This window comes from Hyperolius riggenbachi, chromosome 9, assembly GCF_040937935.1.
Source record: "Hyperolius riggenbachi isolate aHypRig1 chromosome 9, aHypRig1.pri, whole genome shotgun sequence".
In the NCBI taxonomy this organism is placed as follows: domain Eukaryota; kingdom Metazoa; phylum Chordata; class Amphibia; order Anura; family Hyperoliidae; genus Hyperolius; species Hyperolius riggenbachi.
Genome location: NC_090654.1, coordinates 214056932 through 214083677, shown reverse-complemented (window position 1 = coordinate 214083677; position 26746 = coordinate 214056932). Strand labels below are relative to the sequence as shown.

The 26746-nt window shown below is 43.4% G+C and overlaps 1 protein-coding gene across 13 annotated transcripts in view; it reads left to right on the top strand.

Moving 5' to 3' along the window:
- The window catches only part of FOXP1 (forkhead box P1), a 1092253-nt gene that overhangs the window by 774563 nt on the left and 290944 nt on the right, over nt 1-26746 (top strand). The window lies entirely within an intron of this gene.

Sequence of the window (26746 nt, the reverse complement as noted above, 5' to 3'; positions counted from 1 at the left end):
TGGGCTCTGGTACACTTTAAGTGGCTTTTTATACCATTTTTTCTTATATTTCAATTTAGTTTATTATTCTTACATTGTGACAAAGCCTTAGGGCTGTTTTATACTACATACAATTATCTGCGCTTTGATATCTCTTTCTGATAGCATGCAAATCAAAAAATGCAAAAATGTCCTTGTGTTGATAGCATATCCAATAAAATTGTAAAATGCAATCATAGAAAAATCACAGTGTGTTTGAAATTGTGGGTTGTAGTGTAAAACAACCCTTATGTGGTTGCGAGGTTGCTCATACCAAATGGTAAACTTGGAAGCTTAATCGACTTGCTTATGTCAGTGACACTGGTGGACATAGCCAATTAACCATTCAAAGTATAGGAGGGTAATCTGGCTTTGAAAATATTGTTGTATCATCATTATCCATTTTTAAGCATGGTTCCGACTAGATATGATACGCATAAGATAAACGCGCCTTCCTATGCGTTTCTCATTCGATTTTGGTGCACATACAAAGTCCCATTAAATTAAACTGGACCAAAATACAATTGCACCACCATGCTGTGCAGTAGTGTCACTAGGGGGGTACAGTAGGTTCGGACCGCACCAGGTGTCACTAACAGAGGGGGTGATACCAAGCTCCAAGCTAAGGGAGAGTGGAGTAAGGCTATGTAAATATGGACCAGGCTAGTAGTGCCTGATGTACTTCTCTCTCCTGCTCTTCTCCCTTATGGCTGCTCCGTGGTGAGCTGATAACAAAGTTTAGAGGCCACCAGGGACATGTGGTGATCACCTTAAAAAGTGTTTCAAGCCTGGTACTGCTCCCTCACACCCTTCCCCACCCATGCCAAGCATAGCCAGAAACCCCTTAACACACACACACACACATACACACACACGCACGCCTCTCCCCTATAGAAAATGGGTACAGTATAACCCCTTCTAAACCCCATGCTCAACAAATGTCAGTAACGTAACATTACTACAAAAAAGTATCACTGAATTTGTTGAGCCTGGTGAGTTTGGAGGTTCGTGGGGTGACGACTCTGATGCAGTGTGTTTGCCATTTTGGCAAAAAGCAGATCTCACTCATGGGAACTGAACTCAGCAATTTACATCCTAAGAGGAGCGTCAATGCGATCAGACAAATGTGAGCAGTTACAAAACCATATTAAAGTGCATCTAGTTGTAACCAGGCCTTAGTTTAATTGTTGTGCTAAGCAGTTTTATGATTTTATTTTTCCAGCCAAGTTTATCTTGCCTCTCCCAGGATGACCTTGCTCAGTTCAGTCTTTAACCTTGACTTGCTCTGTGATAACATCTTGTATTGAGAGAGTGTCCAAAATGTGTTTGAATCATCTTCCTGTATTCGTTGTCTACACCTCTATGGAGTCCTGTGTCATGTATCTGTCTTCCTATCTTTTTCACTGCTACAGCACTTTTTTTGCTGCTGAAAATAAAAATCAGATCAGTGCCCATCTTAATTGACCTAATTAAAATAATGCTGAATTGGTTTCTGATATTTCTTTAGAGATACAGAGCATGAAGAGTATGGCCAACAAAGAAGCTATTTGATGGAGTGAACTTAAGCTTTTTTTTTTGCAAAGTTTGATGTAAAACACGTAGAAAAGAGATGATCGCATGCGGGCCAGCACTTTGTTAAAACATTGTGCTTTGTTAGGCATATCTGGGTTATGACAGCCTTTTTTAAAAACTATTCTTTTTATTTGTGACAGTGTTAAAATGACCTAACGTAGATTCACATGTTGCTTGCTCCAAGAAAAGAGTTTCTACTAGGCAGTGCAGTCAGCCAACAGTCTGAAGATGTGAAGAAACTGAATACATGGCTGTAGAAGGTCCTGTGTCTCCACTTAACAGCCTAGCCCCAAATCGAGTCTTTGGGGTCTCACCCGAGAGCCCACTTATAATCTGAGACTTCTTTATTGAGGATTTGCTGTAAGTTTTGAATCAGGGTGATACAATTTGACTAAATTTTAAAGATTCAACGAAACTTCCATTCTGTAGACCTTCTTCAGACTCTAGATCCTTTGTTTAAAGGATCTAGAGTCTGAAGAAGGTCTGTTGACCAAAAGCTTATTCTCTTTTGAATCTGGATCATTCCATTTATTGGCTAACTTTTAAACTTCCTGCCTTAACTGATAGCTAACTCAGTACAATTCTTTAGGGCCCATTCATATTACCAAACGCGGATGGCCGTGCGATCAGAACGCAACATGTACGAACACACACCATCTGCGTTTGCATGCGTTGTGTGGCTGATACCCATTCACTGTAGTGAATAGGTCAGCTGCGCATTTCGGGAATAAATGCATGCAGCATGCGACCACACTGGTCCGGAACGCATGCAGTGTGAACACCAGACAGTGCAGTTTATGCACTTCTGATGTCGCGCATTTCTGCCTTCCGCTCGCGTTCCAAAACACGGACGGCAACGCATTCAATGTGCATGGGGCCTTACTGCTACTGGTATTGAGGACTGGTATTACACTGTATAAATTATTACTTTACCTGTAGACTATCTTGTAGGAAGGTGACATTCTACCAGGCTACACATTCTATGAGGTTAGTATTGGACATCCAGTGGTTTAGTATTGTGTCAGGATTTAGGTAAGTTTTGGGTGAAATACGTTTTAGGATTCCAATGAATGAGGTTAATGTAAGATTTGAGTGAGTTAGGTTTGTATTCAGGTGGGTAAGGTTAGTGTGAAGCTTACAGAAGATAAGGTTAGTGATAGGGTTTTGGTAGGTTAGTTTTAGGGTATAGGTAGGTTAATGTTAGGCTTCTAGTGGATGAGGTTGATGGTATGGCTTAGGTTGACTAGGTTAGTGAAAAAAAAATTGTAAAGGCTTTTAGGAGAGTTAGGATTTGGGTTATTTAAGTTAATGTTAGGATTTAGTTTATTTTAAAGCTAGGTTTCAGTGGTGATATTTAAGCAATATAATGATAATATTTGTATCAAGACCTAAAGCCATTGTGTCAAGACTCACTCCAGTCATGCAGCACCCAAAATGAACGTACCTTCAAATGAATGCCACTTATTTTAAATTGAAGACCCGAACAATCTCTTTTTCTTTCTATTCCCATCTCTCTGTCCGTCTACACAAAATAACCCTGTTTCACAAAGTAAATAACTGTGGTTGTCATCAAGAGTCCTATGGGCAGCTCCTACTGTGGATCTGCCATAGCTGTAAAACAAAAAATGTTCACAACAGCTAAACGAAAAAAAAAACACATAAAAGGCAATTGAAAAACAGAAGAGCACTGTGCTCCTCATGTCGTCTTTTATCTCAGAGAGGAGAAATTGTTTCTAAACTGTTTGAAATCTTATTACTGTATTTATTCCAAACCTGCACACATAATGTTCAGTCATGGGGAAAACGGGCAAAACAGTTGTTGATGGACTTAGCAGAGAAGCTGGATTAAATAAGCATTAGTCTAGCGAAGCTGATTACAGGAATATGAAAATGCAGTATCTTAATGGTACATATTTTTATGTGGCGAGGCCAGTTGCTTTTCATTTTGCGGCTAATACTTCCAGTCTTATGACTCATTTACTTCTTTAATTACCTTTTGCACGGGGAGTCACGACGGTATATTAATGCGAATGATTTTTACTGCCCGTTTATCATACAATGGCCCCAGAAGTTGAAAGGCGTAATTGACTCGGAAGAATGGCTGGCGGAGGATACAATATACCGTTGACGGTTTTTCTTGTAGCCTCTGTTGACGTTTATGAGTTTACACTATGCTGCAGAAGCAATAAACACAATTTCCTTTCAATAACAGGAAAGAGGGGGTTTCGGGAATACGTTTTGCGCGACAAGACTAGTTCATCTCTTTACTCGATTTAAGTAATTTGTCGGGAGTTACTGTAGAGTCGGCTGCTATTTTTTCTTCTTGGTCTATTGTGTCTAAGCCCGTGTTGGTGTTTGTGTATATCTTTTCGAATCAGTGCAAGATTTCAAATTTGATAAAAGGGGACGAATAAAATGATTTAACAGAATAAAGAGAAGTACAAGGTTAGGCACAGTAGAGCAGATTGTAATCGTTAGGTACAGGACAGAAGGTTAGGTTAAGATTAGGCTAAGAACATAGTTAAAAAAGGGGTATGAATTTTGGGAAAATCCTAAAACCAGTTGTTCCTGAGATAGCTTGGCTCCTAATGGCTGATGCACCAGTGAAAGTACAACATGTATGTTTTGTGACACAGTTGTCATACATGGTTAGTTAGTTAGTTAGGGTTCTTTCACAGAAAATCGTTCTGCTTAGCAGATAACAACAGGATGAATTGAACAAATGCGAACGGATACTATGTTAAAGGGAATCTTAAGTGATGTGTGACATGATGAGATAGACATGTATGTACAGTGCCACACACACAAATAAATATGCTGTGTTGCTTTTCTTCTTTCTCTGCCTGAAAGAGTTAATATTTTGATATGCAACTGACAGTTTTTTCCAGTCGGACTATAGCATCCCTCATTGATAAGGAATTACAGCCATGAGATACTTTCCTGGCAGAGAACTGTGCTTCTGAGAGCAGTGCATATATAAAAAAGGTCAATAGTTCATATATTCTAGCACTATGAGACAGGGGAAAGACTTTTTCATTGAGCTGAGGCAAAACAATACATTTATTATTTTAAGTCAACATAACATAAGACTGTGGGCTAGCTAAAAGTCATTTTTAGAAGTAGGAGGAAGGATACAATTGTTCATATCATGAGTTTATTTCACTTAAGTGTCACTTCAAGCAATAGGAACCGTACACATTGGTCCATTCTGGCGAACGGAATGGAAGTTTGCCGTATGCCAACGGATATACCGAGCGGGTGGCAACGGGGAATGGAACAGAACACACAGAGGAAAAACTGATGCCCAAACAGAGCCGGGACAAGGTCCTCCAGCACCCAAGGCTGAGACACCAAAGTGTGCTCCTCCATCGCACCCACCCCAGCCGTCACACACTGATTGCTATTAGACTAAGAGGTGTCCCCAGGCTCCCTATGCCAGACTGTTTTTTCTACTTGGCACTGTTGTTGGCCTGATGAAGTGGGCTCATACCCATGAAACGCGTTGCCTGTGCTAATGAAATGTCTTTGTTTACACAAAGATCTTGTTACTGAGTTAAGCCGCCTCATTTTCTTAGTTTTATCTGTTTTTAATAGTTTTATCTACACCAGGGCGCCTCTTTCCCACATTTGTGCAGTTTTTACAGGATCAATTTTTGATCTGTGCAGTGTAAACCCAGCCGTATCCTGTGGCAGCCTTACCTTACAGAATTGAAAATAGAATTCAGGTGGGAAAATCCAACCCACCCAAATGCCCCTCTCCAGGTATGAATTGAATATTATTTGCGCAGTCCTCATCCAGTGGTTTTGTAGACCACGTATAAACACGTCTGAATGGACAGTAATGATTTGATGTTTCTATATAGTCAGTCCTAATGCATCTCAGCACATGAGTCACCCAGAAGGCTTGCATTTGTTATCTGTTCACTTAGCCAATAAAATGTATCGTTTAACTCTTCATTCTGCTGCTTGACAATATGACCCCCCCTCTCTGATGCATTTGGTATGCACAAGATAGGAACTGCAGGGCTGACTTGTGTTATCAGTACAACATGTTATTTATCACCGCAGTCAGTCGCCTTTTATCACAGCTCATGATTCAGAATTTCTCAGTGAATTGTAGGTCGAGGCGACCTTTCGTTGACATGGCCAGGCTATGCATTGCTTGATCTCTGTCTTTCCGTACTGCTGCTCAGCAATACACAGCTGCAATAGGACAATGATTGATTTAATTGACTTCAAATGGCTTTCTAACTGTCCACTTCTTACCCTGTCTGACCACTAACAAGCTAGGATATTTCAGCGTGTTGTATGACACTTCGCCTGAAGCTACAGCACCCACATGTATGGCAGTGGTAATTTAGTTATGTGTGCAGTTGAGATTGTTACACACTAGGCAGCTTTTGAGGCCTGTATTAACTGTTGTAGGTAATATTAGTTCATTATTGTAGTTTTGCAAAACAAAAGTTTGCCTTCTTAAAAAAGATGGTATTTGCAATAATTCAGATTGGAGACTGGAGTGAGCATATATCATCTCCCACAATGTATCACTGCTGAATATGCAAATCATCCTTTGTTGTTCCTGTAAGCTAAACCCACATTAATCCGTGCCATGCACTGATGAGGATCATCCAATCCGAAACAGTCTGTATGCATGTTGGATCATTGTGGCTCTGTACAACTGATGGCCCTTTCACACTGGGATATTGGCGATTTATCGTACTGCTAACGCTGGTTAATGAAAGTCTACCGGGAAGGTCACGTTACCTGCGTAGCGGTGCAATGCACCGGAAGTGCTCGATCTGACACTGGTCCATAACTATGTTACCGCGCATATCTGCATCACCCTGCATTAGACTGGAAGCCAGGCCCAGATTTACCTCACAGGAGCCTATAGGCACAGATGTCCTGGCACTCTAGACACACATACAAACCCTGCTGAACCACTAAGCAAATGCGCTGGCTGGCGCAGCTGTCACTCCTAGCTTACTTCCCTTGCTCATAATAGGTAACTACAAGTGCCCCTTAGTATTAGGTAGCCAGAGGTACCCTCAGTATTAAGTAGCTAGTGGTGCACCTGACTGAAGGCAGACCTCATCAGTGGAATGCTGGGAGCAGGGTGAGTTACCTCTCATCAGGACTCTGCATAGGGAAGGAAGGAGGGAGGCACTTGGGGAGGGGACGTTATGACAAGTATGCGTCGACGCATATTTTTTCAATACGCTTCCGTGCACTTCCGCGTACCCGAATCAGGAAGTGACCACAAGTGCGCGTCACTTCCTGCTAAGCCGAATGCCAGACAGGGAACACCACACTGCATCGCTAATGCCAATTTACAGTGGGAAATCAGCATTACAAGCTATCACATCCTTGCATTCCAACAGATCTGGAGGTGTGTTTAGCTTACAGACACAACAAGGATGATTTACATATTCAGCAGTGAAGCATCATGGGGGACATCATATGCTCACTCCAATATTAATTATCGCAAATTCCTTCTGTTTTAAGAAGGCAAACTTTTGTTTTGCATTACTTTTTAGTAAGAGGGCTTTTTGGCCCTTTGTAGCCCCTAATGCTGGGAATACCCCATGAGTTTTTGGCAGATAGATGGCTTGCTAGATAATTTCCGACAAGTCCAGTCTAATTTGAATAATTTTTGTGATCAATTTTCTCAAAGACGTGAATGGAAATCAATCGGAAAATCAATTTGCTGGTAAATCTGCCGAAAAACTCATTGTGTTTCCTAGACGTTCTTGTTCACCATGAGCTTGCTGGGTAATCTGTTATTGTAGTTTTTAAAGCTCAGCTTCTGTGAGAGAGAGATGTAAATATACCACGAGACAGCCTGGTAAATTCAGCGTTCAAATGTTACCAGATTTTGGTCACAGCCACAAGCTGTAGTAAAGCACTCCTAATCTTGAGCCCCTGCCTCTGCTGCCCTGCTCCATTTGCTTGTGATACCTTTCCTACGTCCCTGATCAGGGCCGTTCAGTGCCTAGTGGGGCCCCGAAGCAAAGGTAATCTGCCCCCCCCCCCATAAACTCAGCCCCCTAAGTCCCCAAGCCAGATGCCGCCTCCCGATTCACCCCCCCACCTTAACTCTGACATGGTCCTGGGGCCTCTGCACTACAACAGCATTGGTATCTCACCTGTCCTGGCAGTTGTTATAGTGGAGGGGAGCACGAGTTATGGGGGAGGTCGGGGGGTCTGGCAGCGTGGGGGGACTGGCAGCCATCGGGGCACAGAGCTAATTGCCCTCCTTGCCTTTATGGAAGCGCCATCCCTGATTATCCCAGCTCTTATCTTTTCAACAGAATGCTATGTCTGCCCTTTCACCTGGACACAGCATTAACTAGATTCAATTTCCCGATCCCCAATGATCAGACAAAAAAAAATCAATCTGAAATTTGGATTAATGGAATGATCAGTAGAATGATCATTTGCCATCGGTCACCACCACTAAGGTATTCTGATCCGTTCAGTTGTTCGAGAGCTTGTACTGTTAATTGGTACCTTTAGACAATCAGATGATCATCACAAAAGTGCAACTTCTCTGGCGATGAGCTGATCACAACTGTTATAAATAGACCACTAGGAAAGCATTCACGCCTGGATTTCGGCTTTATTAAAGGTCCTCTGGTTTTCACGCAGTAATTTTTTTCCCCTGGTTGAAATAAAAGTGACTTGTTCACTTTCCATTATGTCAGTCAGAGCAGCTTTATGAGGAAGGAAGGAATTGTGGTCCTGCAGTTTTGTCCCACAGTCAGCGGCCTGTTTGCAGAGTCCTCTGTGTTAAGCTGAAATGAAAGGTTCCCCTTGCCATCTGTTGTTAGGCTGCCAGTGAACAAGGCCAGCATATACAAACAAGGAGGGAGACCTGCTGTAAACTGAAGCTGTCAGATTGTGCATAGCTGCACTGACCTCCCCAGCGCGCAGGGCAGCTGCCAGTACCAGGCACCGACTGCACACAACTTTGTGAGGCAAACTCGGGGGGCCGTGTTTACTTTCCACCCTCCCCGGGGCCTCTGCAAGTTTATACTAAATCTTCCCTTTCACACAACTTTCCGCTGCCTGAAAGAATTGCAAGTAGCAAACAATAAACGCTGGCATGGGAAATGTGAAACCTTCAAGGAGCAAGATGCCTGCAACCTGCAGCTCTCCAGCTGTTTTCAGATTGTCATCACCAGCTGATGGGGAATGCTGGGACATGTAGTCTGTTTTGTTTGCAAACTGGCTTTGCTTTCTATTTAAGCTACCAAAAGTATAAAAAATTGTCGAACCCCAAATGCACCTCCCTCCAAGTTGCGACGACTTGGAGAGAGAATAGTATTTAATGCTGCCAGGGAGTTTAGCGGCAGCAGGGAAAGCCATCATTCGGCTCTCCCAATGCTCAGCTCACCGATGGCACACTAATAAGTACGCTTTGAACCTTTGTCTGGTGCACACAGAGCTGGGACAAGGTCCTCCAGCACCCAAGGCTGAGACACCAAAGTGCCCCCCTCCTCCCTCCTACCCCAGCTGTCAAACACTGATTGCTATTAGACTAAGAGGGCCACAGGGCCCTCAACCTCCCCAACACCTTAATATCTAGTTATCTGGCTTGCAGTCACTGCTATGTATCCCCTTTTCTTATTTCTTTCTGCTTCATACACAATTAGGAATGACAGCTGAGTGAATTGTGCGTCCCCTCCTACACTGCACCCTGAGGCTGGAGCCTCTCCAGCCTATGCCTCGGCCCGGCCCTGGGTGCACATGCTGGCAGGCATGCCATGTGACATGCATCAGGTGCCACAAGGTGATAGGCTGTATGGTCAGCATAGGAGCAGTTTAAATCCCCTTTCCAGTCCTTAAGGCCCTCCTCTCACTTTCCTCTTTAGGTAGGAATCATACATGTCCATGCGTTTTTCTATGTGCGTTTTTTCTGAATACTGCGCACTCCTTTGAGTTTTCCACACACATTCTTTTAGATTAGCTAATGAAAGTCATTAACATTTGCATTCATGTAATAAATATCAATATGTACTGTACATTAATGCAGGGGTCCCCAACCACCGGGCCGCGGCCCACTGCCGGTCCGTGGGCAGTTGCCAGCTGGGCCGCGGCGGGTCTGGCCTCTCACCCCCCTCCCCCCGCGGCCGCCGCTCCTGTCACCTTATGAGCTGGCGGCCGCTTCCTGTCACTGATTCCCCGTAGCCGCTTTGAGGATTGCAGCATCTCTTTTTACAGCAGCGCTTCCTGCGCAGCTGCTGTAAGGAGGGAAGAAAGCGAGACAGCGCCGGTTTCCATGGTAACGGCGATCGCCGCTACAGGAAGCCGCTGCCCCGCTTTCTTCCCTCCTTACAGCAGCTGCGCAGGAAGCGCTGCTGTAATAGGAGATGCTGCATTCCTCATAGCGGCTACGGGGAATCAGTGACAGGAAGCGGCCGCCAGCTCAAAGCAGGTAACAGAAGCGGCGGCCGCGGGGGGAGGGGGGCTACACTGGGGCACTATACTAGCTATCCTGGGGCACTATACTAGCTGCACATGGGGCACTATGCTAGCTATACTGGGGCACACTGGGCACTATACTAGCTATACTGGGGCATACTGGGCACTATACTAGCTATACTGGGGCACACTGGGTACTATACTGGGGCACACTAGGCACTATACTAGCTATCCTGGGGCACACTGGGCACTATACTAGCTATACTGGGGAACACTGGGCACTATACTGGTGCACACTAGGCACTATACTAACTATCCTGGGGCACACTGGGCACTATACTAGCTATCCTGGGGCACTATACTAGCTATCCTGGGGCACACTGGGCACTATACTAGCTATCCTGGGGCACTATACTAGCTATCCTGGGGCACACTGGGCACTATACTAGCTATTCTGGGGCACATGGGGCACTATACTAGCTATACTGGGGCACACTGGGCACTATACTAACTATACTGGGGCACTATACTAGCTGCAGCGGGGTACCTAGACTCCCTATACTGGGGCAACTGTGCTTGCTGTGCCGCCGCGAATACCCCCCCCGGGCCCCAGAGAAAATTTTGGACGGTTACCGGTCCCCGGGCCGAAAAAGGTTGGGGACCCCTGCATTAATGCATTCATTTCAAAGAAAACAATGCTGTATCAAACTTAACCACTTTACCCCCCGCGGTACAGATTTCTCCGTCCCTTTTTCCACCCTTAAAAAAACAAGGGGCGGAGAAATCCGTACCTCCCGTGCTCCCGCCGCTCATGTGCGCACTCCCGCCGCTCGTGCACGCCGCCGCCCGCTCGCCCGGAGATCAATGAATGGGAAAATCCATTCCCGTTCGTTGATCTAAGCCCCCGCAATGATCTGCTGCTTCTATGAGGAACAGCGCGATCATTGTGATCTTCCCAGCCTCATAGTGCTTCCTGTAAGCTTACAGGTCGCATGAACACAAACTCACTGTGGCCATCTTGTGGCCAAATAGTAAAACTACACCCTAAAGCATTTTACATATACAAATACATTAGTTTTATACAATAAATTAACTCATTACCTCCCACACTCCCCAATTTTTTTTTTTTTTTGTAATTAAAAAAAAAAAAAAACAATAAAAAAAACCATAAATAGTTACCTTAGGGACTGAACTTTTTAAATATTTATGTCAAGAGGGTATAACACTGTTACTTTATAAACTACGGGCTTGTAATTAGGGATGGATGCAAAACCGAAAAAATGCACCTTTATTTCCAAATAAAATATTGGCGCCAAACATTGTGATAGGGACATAATTTAAACGGTTTTATAACTGGGACAAATGGGCAAATACATTTCATGGGTTTTAATTACGGTAACATGCATTATTTAAAAACTATAATGGCCGAAAACCGAAAAATAATAATTTTTTCCCACATTTTTTCCTATTTTCCCATTAAAACACATTTAGAATAAAATAATTCTTGGCATAATGTCCCACCTAAAGAAAGCCTAATTGGTGGCGAAAAAAACAAGATATAGTTCATTTCATTGCGATAAGTAATAATAAAGTTATAGACGAATGAATGGAAGGAGCGCTGAAAGGTGAAAATTGCTCTGGTGTTCAAGGAGTAAAACCCCTCAGTGGTGAAGTGGTTAAACATACCACTGCAAAGCCTATATTGTGGATTTGCTATTGATACATAATGTTATAAAACGAAAAACATACAGTATTAGCAAGAGAAACTCATAAAAGATACCTATTCTGATCCTGATCTCTCATAAGTGATTTCTGAAAATAACTTCATCTTCTGTTTTTCTGAGGTTGAGGCACCCTCCTCAATATACTGTGGCTGATCAGATAATAACATGAATGTCCTCTGAGCTGCGGCAATTAGCGTGTTCACTCATAGAATTGTTTGCTACTAGTCTAAATCTGCACTAAAGTGATAGTATAGATATATAAAGATGACGAGAGCTTTTTTTCATTCTTTTAAGCAGTTTTTTTATATTACAGAAGCCAAGTGTCTGGGCAATTGATTCATTATTAATCAATCTCCATTGTTCCCTACAAACTTTACTTTACTTTACTGTCCCTACTCTACACTGCCTCAGTTGGGAAGATCATCTCCTCCATGGGATTCGACTACCACCTGTATGCCGGCGACACTCAGATATACCTCCACACTCCACATCTCTCCTCCTTCACCACGGACAAGATCTCCACCTGCTTCACATCCATTTTCTCCTGAATTGCTGCTAGGTTCCTGTAGCTTAATTTGGACAAGACTGAGCTTCTGATATTCCCATCCTGCACAGCTGCACCCCTCCCAGATATGCATATTACTATCGACAACTCTACCATCCGCCCTATCTCTCAAGCCCACTGCCTAGGTGTTACCCTGGACTCTGCATTTTCCTTTGTACCCCACAACCAAAGTTTTGTCTGATTCTGCAACTTCCACTTCCGCAACATCTTCAGGATCTGCTCCTACCTGTCCCCTGACACCACCAAACTCCTCATCCATGCCCTTTTCATCTCCCGCCTAGACTATTGCAATTCTCTTTTGTCTGGCATCCTCTCTAACCGTATGGCTCCCCCTCAATCGGTAATGAATGAGGCAGCCAGACTGATAAAGTCTTCTCATCGCAGTCCCTCTACTCCCTTCTATAAAGCTCTCCACTGGCTCCCCATCCGCTTTAGGATCAATTTCAAAATTCTGTGCTCGGCCTATAAATCGGTGCACAGGACCTGCCCGACCTACATCTCCGATCTTGTCCACAGGCACATACCGGCCCACCCCCTCCGATCCTCCAACAACCTACTGCTGATCGCTCCTCACATGCACGATTGCAGAACTTCATTAGGGCTGTCCCCACTCTCTGGAACTCGCTCCCACCAGCCATCATACTCGCCCCCACCTTTAATACCTTTAAATGAGCCCCCAAGACTCACCTTTTCTTGCCCGCGTACTCCCCTTTATCAGCACCATAATAATTTCTGCCGGGCACCCTCTCAGCAGACACACCTATGGTCAGGCCCGGATTTACATCACAGGAGCCTATAGGCACAGATGTCCTAGCATCCTAGACTCCGCCCTCCATGAACCTACAAACACCCACCAAACTGCACCGCAAGTGTGCTGGCTGTCCCCGCTGTCATTTCTCACTTACTTCCCTTGCCTGTCATAGGTAGTTACAGGTGTCTATAAGTATTAAGTAGCTAGAGGTGCCCCCCAGTATTAGGTAGCTAAAGGTGCTCTCAACTGGTCAGTGGAATGCTGAGACCCAGTATAGTAACCTCTCATTTATACTCTGCTCAGGACTCTGCATACAGGAGGAAGGGAGACACCAGGGGAGGTGAGTAAACCGCCTTTCCATCATCAGGCGCTTGTAGGCCCTGCCTATTGTCTCTACCCCCACCCTTTAGATTGTAACCTTCTGGCAGGGTCCTCCTCCCTAGTTTTCCAGCTTGATTATGCAGTCTTACTGTCCGGCACCCCTCTTGTGGTCTAGAACAGTCTCTGTTTTAACCAGACACTGAGCTACTGTTATCAAATCATTTGCATGATTTTGTTTTGTTGTGAGCTCCTTGTATGTCCTACCTTATATGTTAACCCATGTATCTATTGTGCAGTGCTGCTTAATATATTGGTGCTTCATAAATACAATAAATATTAATAATAATAACTTAGGACCAGTTCAGATGAGTTTCGGCAGCGGCCGGCTTGGCGATGCTAAACGCTTCTCTGCAAAGAAGCAGTGAAGTGATTGGCAACGGTTCCCATCGTTTGGTTGTTCTGCCCCATTTTGAGCCCCCTATGGGGCACGGAAGCGCTGAATATAGCCAATCCTGAATGCTACATGTAGTGAGCGAGTTGACTGGTGTTAAGTGACTGATGGGAAAATCTAGTGTCGTTGTTTAAAAAACGATGTCCATTCATTTGTCGCACAAGCACCGTCCATTCATTTGTACGGACGGTGGCTGGATAGTGTACTGGTTAAGGGACACAAGAGACCAGGGCTTAATTCTCGGATCTGCCTGTTCAGTAAGCCAGCACCTATTCAGTAAGCAGCAAGACTCCCTAACACTGCTAGTGCCTGTAAAACGCACCCCAGTGGCTGCAGCTCTGGCGGTTTGAGTCCGCCAGGAGAAAAGCAGGATATAAACGCTCTGTGTCTGTCTGACAGCGCTTGTGCGACAAATGCCACGTTTACTGCCCGTGTGAACCGGGCCTTACCTTCTTTACATGCCAGCAAAGCAAGAATCTACTCTAGATATAAAACTTACAGGGCAAATCAGCAAGATGAGATAAGAATCATAATAGTTTGTAATATTTAATGTTTTCATATTTTTCTGATTATTGAGAGACTCTATTTAATGAATAGGGCAACTAATAAATACAATAAACAGAATAATAACATATATTTTTTCATAATGCTTTGAACTGGCTGAAGGCCCTCTTCAGAAGGACTCGGGAAGGAGGTCACCCGTTTGTCATGTTTTTGCAATCTGTCTGAAAGCAGCTCCACTGTCTATTAAACTCCAACCACTGTGTAAACATTCCCATGTTGTCCCTGCCCTATACAATAGCCTGGAGATCGGGTTACACCTGCCAGCACAAGGTCTTGCAATTAAAGCAATTAGGCCTCAGCTATTTTACTGTCAAGGTCTACTGTGACATTCAAGTCCAAAGCAAATCTAATAAGAGGCTGGGCTGATTGTTGTTGTTTTTTCTGTTACTGTATCCACATTGTTCCTAAAGACAGATGTGTAAAGACGATGTATAGGGGTAGCCTGCACCATATGATCTGCCGAACAATGCTCATTGTTCCTGTTTAAAATGTAATTAAAGCAAGGAAAAAAAACCCTTTCAGCACAGTTATGCATTAATTACAAACAATATGAAATGCCTTTAAATACAGATAATATAACTACTGACATATTCCTTATCATAGTAGCTGTAGAGAATAGCCAAAAGCTTACCCTTATATATATTTTTTTAAGTTAGCCAATAAATGGTCTGAAGACATAGCAACAAAAGTTGTTTAGGTTGTTTGTTTGTTTACCTTTAATGACTAGCTGTACAACATTTCTGTGCAAGCTTTCGAAACTCTAAGTTTCTTCTTCAGGCATATTTCAGGCCTAGATCAGAACCATGGTATACCAGAACCAATATATCCCAGTGTCACATGACCATGGCCTGGACTCCTGTCTTCTGTCCCTGATCAAAAGTGAAATGCTGTATCATTGTAACACTTTTTATAGTCTGAAACTCAGCATTTCTTGTTTGCTCTAAAAGATTGCTCTAAAAGATTGATTATAGCCTTAAACCTACTAGCACAAAAAAATTGTAGTGGAACAGCATTATTATTATTATTATTATTATTATTTATTATTATTTATTGTATTTATAAAGAGCCAACATATTACGCAGCGCTGGACAATAATTCAAACGGTTACACAGCACTTTGTCCTGCAGTGGAAAGCCCCTTCGGCTTGCGCATCCAAACAGGAGATAACATCATCTTTTGTTTACAATTCTCAGTTGTTATTTTCTTAGTTGTACTGAGAAGGAGCTGTCTGTGCTTCAAGCATACACATGGTGCGGAGGAGCTCACTAGAGGATTTTATTATATATTAAAAAGCAGCTTGAATAAAATGCAATGGCAGCTTTGAGAGCAGATAAACTGTACTTTGGGAACCAATTTTGGTTTCATATAATTGTAAATGGACAATATTGCTTGTGCACAAAAGCAAATATGATAACTGTATGGGTAATAAAAAGTAGTAAAACACATTTTTATTGAATGTTATGTCAGAGTTTCAGATCACTTTAAGCTTTAAAGTGGATCCAAGATAAACTTTTAGGCTACTTTCCCACCAAGACGTTGCGTTTTAGGGGACATTATGGTCGCATAACGTGTCCCTAACACAACGCATGGTGGTGTTGAAGTTGGACGTCAGATTGAGCTGCGTTATGGAAGTCCGGATCTTTTTAAGGATTTGGATCATTTGAATCGGATCATTGAAAAGATCCGGATCGTTGAACCGAATCATTTGAATCATTTTACTAGGGAAGCAGACTGGGGGTGAAATGACTAGCAGGACAGGACTTTCCCTGCACTGTACATTCTATATGTTCCTGTTTCTTCCAGACAGACATCCACTGTGAACCGAATCTTTCATTGTAATGATCTGGATGATTTGACTCACAAAAAAGATCCGGATCAAATGAACGATTCGTTCATGATCCGGACAACACTACAGACCCACCACCGAGTCACCACAGTGCAGTGAATATTAATTAGCCATGTGGCTGGCCGCAGAGGGGGAGGAGAGACCTCCTCCTCCAACATTACTGAGCATGTGCAAACAGTCTAACGTGGCTTAGCCCAGTATAACATACAGCATGCAGCACTTTGTTTAAACGTTCTGCGTTACTATGTAACACAACATGTGCACTGTGAACAGCACATTGATTTTACAGTGCTGTGAGTTAGGCTGCGTTACTGGCTGCTGTAACGTGGCACTTTAACGTCCCACTGTGAAACCAGCCTTACTCATTGCATAATTGTGTTCCTTTCATATAGTTTATAGGGCATTCCTCAAGCCAAACACTTTTTTTGTTTTGTTTTAATACTCTAATTCTCTATAAACTAAACAAGCCTCGCCCACAGCCCCTTTTGTGCTTTGGCACTGTTGTAAGGGCTTATGTGAGCTCAGTCTGGGCAGGAGGAGGAGGAGGTGACTAGCCATTGATTTCAGAGGCAGATGGGAGGAGGGAGGAGGAGAGGGGACTGAATTTACACACAGGCAAGCTGATAATATCTCCAGCCCTCAGCCTCTGACAATGTGACAAACAGAACATGGCTGCCCTCATTGTATCACAGGAATAAATAATCATAAACTTTTGAAACTGTTTGCAGCTAGATATGCTGTGTAAACTATCTAAACTTTACATAAGATATATAGACAAGTTACTTGTTATAGTTAGTTTTTCATCTCAGATCTGCTTTAAGGTGCCCACTAATGATCCAATCTTTTTTGTCCAATCATCCCATTTCTATGTAATCTAAGAGACTGCCTAAAGTATCCATTCAGTATATTCACTGAGTTTACCCTTCTAATACACAGATTTGGTAAGATTGGTCGACAAGTATTGTATCTTTAGTTGGCACCAATATACACTTTGTGAACCTTTAAATGATATCTGAGGTAAAAAAAAAACAAAAAAACAAAAAAAACAACAACCCAGAAACAGTATATACTTACATTAAGAACAGTATCCACTCCTGACTGTGCTGTCCATGCAGCCTCCGTTCGTCCACCATCCTCCGTTCATCCACCATCTGTCCCATAGTAGGCCTTGACTAGTAATGGCTTGATGCCCCTGCGCATGCACAGAAGAGCCCAAGTGGCACAGCTGAACCAGATTACCAGGACGGATCGCTGGAGAACAGAGGTACTCGGGAGGACGGCGAGGGACTCAGCAGTGCTTATTGGGCTGGAGGAAGACCCAAGTAAGTATCAAATCTTCTTTTATTGTCATCTCAGGAACACTAAGTCAACCACAAACACAGCAAAACAAATATATACGGTACATATATATATATATATATATATATATAATTTTTTTTATTGCATACGTGATACAAATATTTATGTATATAAAAAGAAATATACGAAATAGTGTGATTATTTAGCTAAGTTGACATGTTCTTAATCCTACACATTTCTAAGCATTTACTATGGTGAAAAGGGAACAAAAACAAGTCTTCAGAATGCGCTGGCTGTTGTAAAGAGAGATTTTCCTTCTGCCTCTCCCCAAGGGCGTTCTTAATCAGACAGAACCGCAGGCTAAATTAGTAACTGTAGCACTGGTGCCCTTTCACCTGCCACAGATCGCTCCTTCTGCGTTTGTTAACAAACAAGCCTGAGTACAAAATGGTGCCAAGGACATTATCATACCAGCAAGCTTTGAATTAATCATGGCCCGTGTTGGACATAGGGTGAAAGAAGAATAAATTACTAGTTACTTATTTATTTATTTTTATTGCTATGCGACAAGCTGTTTGAATAATATATGATATGCATTCCTTAGGTACAAAGCAATGCAATATTATGAAGTCATCTTTCCACCAAGACCTGGAAATTATAGACAGGGAGGCTTGAATGTGTTAATGAACTCACAGTAGAAGTAGTAAGTGTGGACCACAGTGGTAGACAGTATTACCACTGGTGGTGGGACGTCATTGGTGTGCTAAATAAGGGATCAACTCTAGACACCCTGATAAGTTTACTTTTGCAGTAATCTATTAAACAAAACATTACAGTAAGAACAATTCCAACTGGGGAAAAAGTAAAAATTAAATAACTGGTATTGTCCTATCTAGCAGAGAGAAACATGAAGTAGACATTTTTTGTAACTATCTATTCAACCTCCTCATTCATTTAGTCAACTCAGACTCTTCGTGACCATAAGTACTTTTGTACGTCAGGTGTTTCTGTCAATTACGGCTTCTATCATCTGTTGCATAGGCATGTTCATAACTTCACATATGCCGTCTATCCATTTAAGCCTCTGCCATCCTCTTCTTCTTTTGCCCTCAGTTTTTCCAAGCATCAAGGATTTCTCCATAGAATCCAGTCTTCTCATTATGTAACCAAAGTATCAGTTTTAATAGTAGTACCTTTTAGTGAACACTCTGGCCTTATTTCTTTAAGTACTGACTGGTTACATCTCCTTGCAGTCCAGGGAACTCTAAGTAGCTTTTTCCACACCCACAATTCAAAAACATAAATTTTTGATATGACCTTATTTATTGTCCAACTTTCACGACCATATGTTTCACCATCCATTACTCTGTGACAGTAAATGGATGTCATTTGTTCCACTCCTACATACAGATTTAATTTCCATTGTGCAATGTTTCAGACATTTTTTGCCTGAGCAGCTTGTTTCAAATCACCCCACAGCATCTCTATAGGGTTTGGATTTGGACTTTGGAATATTGCGTTTATAGTGGTGCAACCTCATACAATAACATCTCCATTACTATACTTTGCACCAACTTTTGAAGACACTTTCATTACCTCTGACCTGCTCACAAACACGCATATAGTTGATGTGAATGAAGTGGAGGCATTTTTGCAGTATCATGTGTGTGTGCTGTTACAGCACAGACACACCCCCAGGTGCACATCTTACTTTTTAACGGTAGGGACAATATACACAACCCTGTTTACACTTCCATTCTCTTCAAAAGCCACACATTTTTTAGATTTCCATCTACAATACAGCAGAAGGTCAGATAACTTCCCAGTTAGTCAGTCTTGCAGACTGTAAAAAACAATTATTCTGCTCACACATTTTCTGGCAGAACTACTCCTTACTGAACTCCCTTACATCATTCTCCGCTGTAAATAAAATATGTATTGGAAGAAGGTGTACAATAACCACCGTTAATAAGGTGCCTTCCAGACTTCACTTCTTAGCATCACACGAGCTAAGATTTGGGGGAAAAGGAAAAAAAAAAACAGTACTAAAGCCTATCTCAGACGAACAAAAATGCCCCAGTTTGGTGAGTTTGAGAGCTTAATCAGAGGTGATCAGAAAAGCACGATTCCTTCTGAATCATGGTAACATTTATTGGTTGACACTGGCCAGCACCATCCGTTTGTAGCCAACATTCTGCATACATTAGGCAGCTCGTCATGTGGTTTTGTGGGTTTAATATACAGTAAGCTCACTCCTATAAGACAAGATTCCAGAATACACCACAGCAGGTTCCCCTAAACGTTTCACCGGCTGCTGTGCGCAATGTCAAAGGAATGCAGTAAATAAATAAGCCGAGCTCCCAACCAAGAGGTAGTGGATGTTTTCTTATCTGTGATTTATTAACAATGATCAGTGAGAATAATCATCACTTCCTGGAAGTTAGAATCTTGTCTTCTGCTAACAATAATTATACAGCGTGTCTCAGCTGCCAGGCTAGGCTGTGGACATGCCGGGAAATTACAGAGGCCTGTATAACTGGGGAGATCAGGAGACTGATTCAGTGACAACAAGCACTAGCATTGAGGGCTAGCGATAGCTTAAAGTAGGCAAAAGTATTTTCAGCTGATTCAGTTTAGTAGAAAGTGTCTTGGGCATTTATTTTGTCCTGGATGTGTGATAAAGAAAAAAATATTTGCCCATAATGTTGTTTATATCTCTTGATTGAATTAGTACTATCAGATTTCAGAGGCGATAACATCTAAAATAAGGACATATGCAAAATTTGCAACCCGTTCTACCAGATGAAAAGATATATAGTGCTCAGATAAGGATGGATCCTTGTTGGATCAAAGTGATTTTATGAAACGAAGAATCTGACCACACCCCTAGTTAAAGTCAGGGAATATGAGTGCCATGGAGATTACGATGTTGTGTGGGAACTTATGCTAGGTACACACGATACAATTTTCTGGCAGATTAACCTGCCAGATCGATTTTTTCCAACATGTCCGATCTGAATTTCGATCGATCTTATGATCGATTTCCATTTACTTCTATTGACATTCAGATCGGACATGTTGGAAAAAATCGATCTAGCAGGTAAATCTGCCAGAAAATTGTATCGTGTACCTAACATTATGGAGAAGCATATGGTCAATTCAATCAGGTGATTTTTAAAGCGGGGCATACATTGTTTGATTAGACAATAGATTTGATATAAACATTGAACCTAAAAAATCTATCAAAAATTAAGGTCTGATCTTACATTCAATGGGGGGAATCTACAATGAATGTAAAAGAAGACAGGAAGGTGAAATAGGTATATAGAAGAAGATGAAGTCCCTGAGGAGAATTCCTACTGGTCTGGTAAGGGACCCATAGGGAGCCCAGGTAGCAGATGTAAAAATGCTTAATTCCGGCATGCCTCCTGGCATGCTATTACCGCTGGTACTCACTGAACCCTCACCGGGCACTGCTGCTCCCCTTTCAGGCACCCCAAAACTCATTGCCGCTCTTCCACCACAACCGCTCCCAACTCTCACTGCCACAAAGCTAAGTACAGTAGTACTGCAGCAGTATAAGGGAACAAGCATCTTTGAATTTGTTGCTAGGGTTTCCTATTGGTCATTACTGCTTGTTCAAACTATCCTCCCTAAGATACTTTGCAAATGTGATCATGCTAGAATGCATGGAGGCTTTGCTATTTACTGCAGATGTCACCATTGACTTTAATGTGAAATGCAAAATTTAGCCAGAAATTGGATGGTAATTTTGTGAAAAAGTTTGCTAAACATTATCAGCCCAATTTGCAGCAAGATCAAACTTTTATCCCTATTCCTTAAATACAATGTAAGTAACTGCGTTAGCAATTGCAATTATGTTTTTTTTTTCTGCAGTATTAGTTTATTATTTTTCACTTACAGTGTTTTGAATACAACTTTAATTGTATTCACTGAGACTTTGTAGTTTATTGGTCAATTTTTGTTTGGTGGGCACAACCAAGATCAGACCGTGCATTTGGGTAAATGACATGAGCAGGGTGGAGGTACAGATTTAGGTAGTGAAGCTGGTACACTAAGCTAAATCAATTATACTTAAAGGGATACTGTAGGGGGGTCGGGGGAAAATGAGCTGAACTTACCCGGGGCTTCTAATGGTCCCCCGCAGACATCCTGTGTTGGCGCAGCCACTCACCGATGCTCCGGCCCCGCCTCCAGTTCACTTCTGGAATTTCTGACTTTAAAGTCAGAAAACCACTGCGCCTGCACACCCGTGTCCTCGCTCCCGCTGATGTCACCAGGAGTGTACTGTGCAGACACAGACCATACTGGGCCTGCGCCGTGCGCTCTTGATGACATCAGCGGGATCGAGGACACGGCAACGCAGGCGCAGTGGTTTTCAGACTTTAAAGTCTGAAATTCCAGAAGTGAACCGGAGGCGGGGCCGGAGCATCGGTGAGTGGCTGCGCCAACACAGGATGTCTGCGGGGGACCGTTAGAAGCCCCGGGTAAGTTCAACTCATTTTCCCCTGACCCCCCTACAGTATCCCTTTAAAGAGTAATTGTTAGGCAAAAAAAGCTAATTTAAATCTCCATTCTCCTGTGTTAAACAGTTTGGAAGGAAGCCAACAAGGCAATACTGAAGTTAAAAAGCTATCTTACTTTTTTGTTGGCTGAATAGCAATCTTCTTTATCCCCAGGATGCTAAGGAGGCCACAGGCCGCATAACAGAAGGTGCAAAGCATGCTGGGAGGTTTTTTTCTCTCCACTGCACTCCCTGGTCCTCCCCTTCATTTCCCTATCCTGCCCTAAGGCTGCTCTCACAGTGGGACGTTACAGGCGCACGTTACAGCAGCCTGTAACGCAGCCCAACTCACAGCACTGAAAAATCAATGTATAAGGATGCACGTTTAATGAAAGTGCAGCATGCTGTGCTTTATACTGGTACTTTGCTGTGTTACACTGCTTGCACATGCTCAGTAAGGGGAGAGTCCGCTATTGTTCCTAGCCACATGGCTAATTAATATTCACTGCACTGTAGTGTTGTCCAGATCATGAACGATTTGGATCTCTGATCCGGATCTTTTTTGTGAGTCGAATCATCCGACCCCCCCCCCCCCCCCCCTGCTGAGTGACAGACAATATGCCCCTGGTAGACCAGAGACTGGTAGGAGTGTCTGAGGGCTGGGACTTGGGAGGGCTAAAGAATCAATCAGGAAGCAGGGTAAGGGAGGATATTACATCACGATTGGCTTCAGATAAGACAGTCAAAGATGGAACCTGCCATGCACTGTCAGGAGCATCAATCTCTGCAAATACTATATAAAAATTCTGTGAAATCCAAACGTGGACAGTGAAATGCATATGTAATGTAAGTACAGCCAATATTTAGCTACTGGTATATGTGTTGTTTTTTCTCTGAGACCTTATACCTAACAGCTCCTCTTTAAAGCTGTTTACTTAAAATTGTACCCAAACATCTACTGCTGGACTTTAACTTAGTTCTAGTTAGTTGTTGATTAGAAGGAATAGGGTTGGGGGATAGGCTAAGGATATAACAGGTGGGTGGCTGAGATTGCACAGTATTACCTTTCCTGGGGTCGATATAGAGGGCACTGGGGCTAGTAGAAAAGATTTGGGGGAGTCAGGGATTGGTTTAAGTGGTGGGATAGGCTGAGAGAGACGCACTCTCTGGGGTTTAGTAAGGGGAGCAGGGTCTTTCTGGTGGTTGCATGATGAAGTGGTTTAGGTGAAATGAGTGGTGGGGCATCTCTTGTTGTTCACTTGTCCTTGTTCCATGCTGCTACCTCTGCTACATCTGCTACATCATTGTTGGCTATCACTTGCTGCCTTCCCACCACCTGCATAATCTGACCTGAGTTTATACTAGCAGGTAGTGGTGTGGTGGCAGTGTTTAGTTTTTAGAACTAGGAAGTCCCACAGACAGAGCTGACTAATCACACTCGATAGCACAAATGGACTTGGGTGGACTACTAAAAGATGCAACAGTGTGGGTCACATTTGGATGAATGAGTGAGGGACACAGATTAGAGAGAGTGGAAGGTTTGGAGAAAGACAGGTTTCAGCGAGGTAGAGGCGTGTGCCTAGCAGAGCTGGACATTGAAATTGTGAACTGTACAAGTTCTCAGTAAGGCATAATTCCTGCTGTAAAATATGTACCGTAGTATGCAGGCAGAGAAAAGGATGAGAAATGCCGGCTTTAATTGTCACTTTAATTTCCCTTTGTAAAAAGTCCAGGCCGCTATACATTTTTCCTGTCACTAGATGGAAGCCTTGAGCTCCATCTATGATACGACAGCCTTATGCAGACCTGCAAAGGACTTCTAATAAGTTTGTCCTATTTAGGCCACCGTATCCAGGAAGTGCTACTCCCCATGCGTCCCATGCTGGATTGAACTGTAACCCAGCATGTCATTGGCCGCCCTTGGTGGAGAGGAGGCGGTGCCTTTAGCAGCAATTGGCTGCACGCTGATCTGTTTAGGATTTAAACTGACAGCAAACAGCCACCCTCCGCAGCCTCCGTAGAAGCGCATCTGCGCGAAACGGCCGTAAGGCTCTCATCCCCCAGCACCCACCGCACAGCTTTACCAGCAAACCGGTATGTTACGTCTCAAATTGCATACAATTGAATCCACGATGTTGCACCATGTGTTATGAATAAAGAAGCAGTTTACAGCAGTGCCGGCATTTCTCATCCTTTTCTCTGCCTGCATATGATGTCTATCTGAGCCTGAGCACGCTGGTTTATCTGCATCGCACCGGATACCTGGTCTGCACCCCTGCCACCCTCCCTGAACCCCTAGCTGCAGTGCCAGAACCTTTCTATCCTACCTTCCCTTGTGAAAATATGTAGTATGTAGTAAACCAAGAGGAGCATTTGAAATCCTATGAACCTTGGTTGCAGATCCTATCCCCCCCCCCCCCCCCCCCACACACACACACCACCAGCACAGGGTACAGCAGGGGTGGAAGCTGAAATGTCACGGTTGCAGTGAGGAAAGCTTGCTTTGGCCCAATGAACACCAAAAACCTCTAGCAGATCTGCAAAAGGATAGAGGTTTTTGAAGCATATTTCAGAGCGATTCTAGGCATGTTTTCTAAACATGCCTAGCGTTTATTGGAGCGTTTTTGTGTAGCACATTTCAAATATTGTTACAGTAAAACTGTTACTGAACAGATTCTGTAACAAAAACGCCTGGAAAACCGCTCTGATCTAGCGTTTTTCAGAGCGGTTTTCCACTTTCCTATACTTAAACATTGAGGCAAAAATGCCTCAGAAATCAAAAAAATGCTGCAGCCCCCGAGTTTGCGTTTGTGGAAAAAACGACCCGCTCTGGTGTGCACCATCTCATTAACTTTCAATAGCCAAACAGTTTTCCCCTGCAAGTGTTTTAAAAAACGCTCCAGAACAGCTCTGGTGTGCACCAGCCCTTTCCCAGCTTACAGTCACAGTGAACCCTGCAAAAAAAAAAAAAAAAAGTATTAAAAGAGAATTTGTAAAGCTGTGCATTAGCATGACATGCAATTGATAAGCTTTTCATAAAAGTAAAAGACAGCGGCCTCAATTCACTAAGCTTATCTCCTGTCTTTAAAGAGAACCCGAGGTGTGTTTAAAGAATGTTATCTGCATACAGAGACTGGATCTGCCTATACAACCCAGCCTCTGTTGCTATCCCAAACCCCACTAAGGTCCCCCTGCACTCTGCAATCCCTAATAAATCACAGCCATGCTGTGAGGCTGTGTTTACATCTGTAGTGTCAGTCTCAGCTGCTCCCCCGCCTCCTGCATAGCTCCGGTCCCTTCCCTCCAATCAGCAGGGAGGGAAGGGATGCAGGCGGGGACCGGAGTTCTGCAGGAGGCGGGGAGAGCAGCAGACTGACACTATAGAGATAAACACAGCCAGCTCTGACAAGCTGTTTGACAGCAGTGTGGCTGTGATTTATGAGGGATTGCAGAGTGCAGGGGGACCTTAGGGGGGTTTGGGATAGCAACAGAGGCTGGGCTGTATAGGCAGATCCATCCTCTGTATGCAGATAATATTCTTCAAACCCACCTCGGGTTCTCTTTAATAAAGTTCCTAGAGTTATCACCATGGTGATGAGGCATGTAGTATTCAGGAAAATTTTTACCTCAGGCAAACCTAAAGGTAACTCTTCTGTCTTTAAGTTAACGCTTCAATCCTTAAAATAACTCCAGAATTCTAGACAGGCTGTTAAATAACTGCATGTGAAAATAACTACAGAGGAGGTAACTTAATTACAGAGGAGGTAACTTACCTACAGAGGGGCTAATTTAACTACAGAGAAGGTAAATTAACTACAGAGGAGGTAACTTAAGGAATGAAGAGAGAAGATAACTCTCTCGCTGCATGGTGGCAAGTTTTCTCTTGCCTTATTATCTCCAGCAAGATATTAGTGAATTGAGGCCAATTGCCTCAATTCACTAAGCTTATCTACTGTCTTTAATAACGTTTCTATAGTTATCACCATGGTGATAAGGCATGTAGTATTCAGGAAACATTTTACCTCAGGCAAACCTAAAGTTAACTTTTCTGTCTTTACGTTAAAGGTAGCCATACACTGGTCGATTTGCCATTAGATCGACCAGCTGACAGATCCCTTTCTGATCGAATCTGATCAGAGAGGGATCGTATGACTGCCTTTACTGCAAACAGATTGTGAATCGATTTCAGCCTGAAACCGATCACAATCTGTTGAGCTACTCCTGCCGCCTGTCCCCCCCACCCGTATACATTACCTGAAGCTGGCTCCCGGGCATCTTCTCCGCGCTGCACGACTCTGTTTCGGCTCCATCCCGGCGCTTCCTGTGTCACTCCGTGACCAGGAAGTTCAAATAGAGCGCCCTCTATTTGAACTTCCTGGTCACGGAGTGACACAGGAAGCGCCGGGATGGAGCCGGAACAGAGCCGTGCAGCGCGGAGAAGATGCCTGGGAGCCAGCTTCAGGTAATGTATACCTGATCGGATTGGCCGCCGCTAGCGACGCGCTCCCTACCCGCGGGCGATCGAGGGTAATTTCCCGCATGGCGCGATCAACGGACTGATCCGATTTCGGGAGGAAATCGGATCGGCAGGTGCGTTTACCGCGAACGATTGGCAGCAGATTCGATCCCAGGATCGAATCTGCTGTCGAAACGGCCGCGAATCGGGCCAGTGTATGGCCCCCTTAA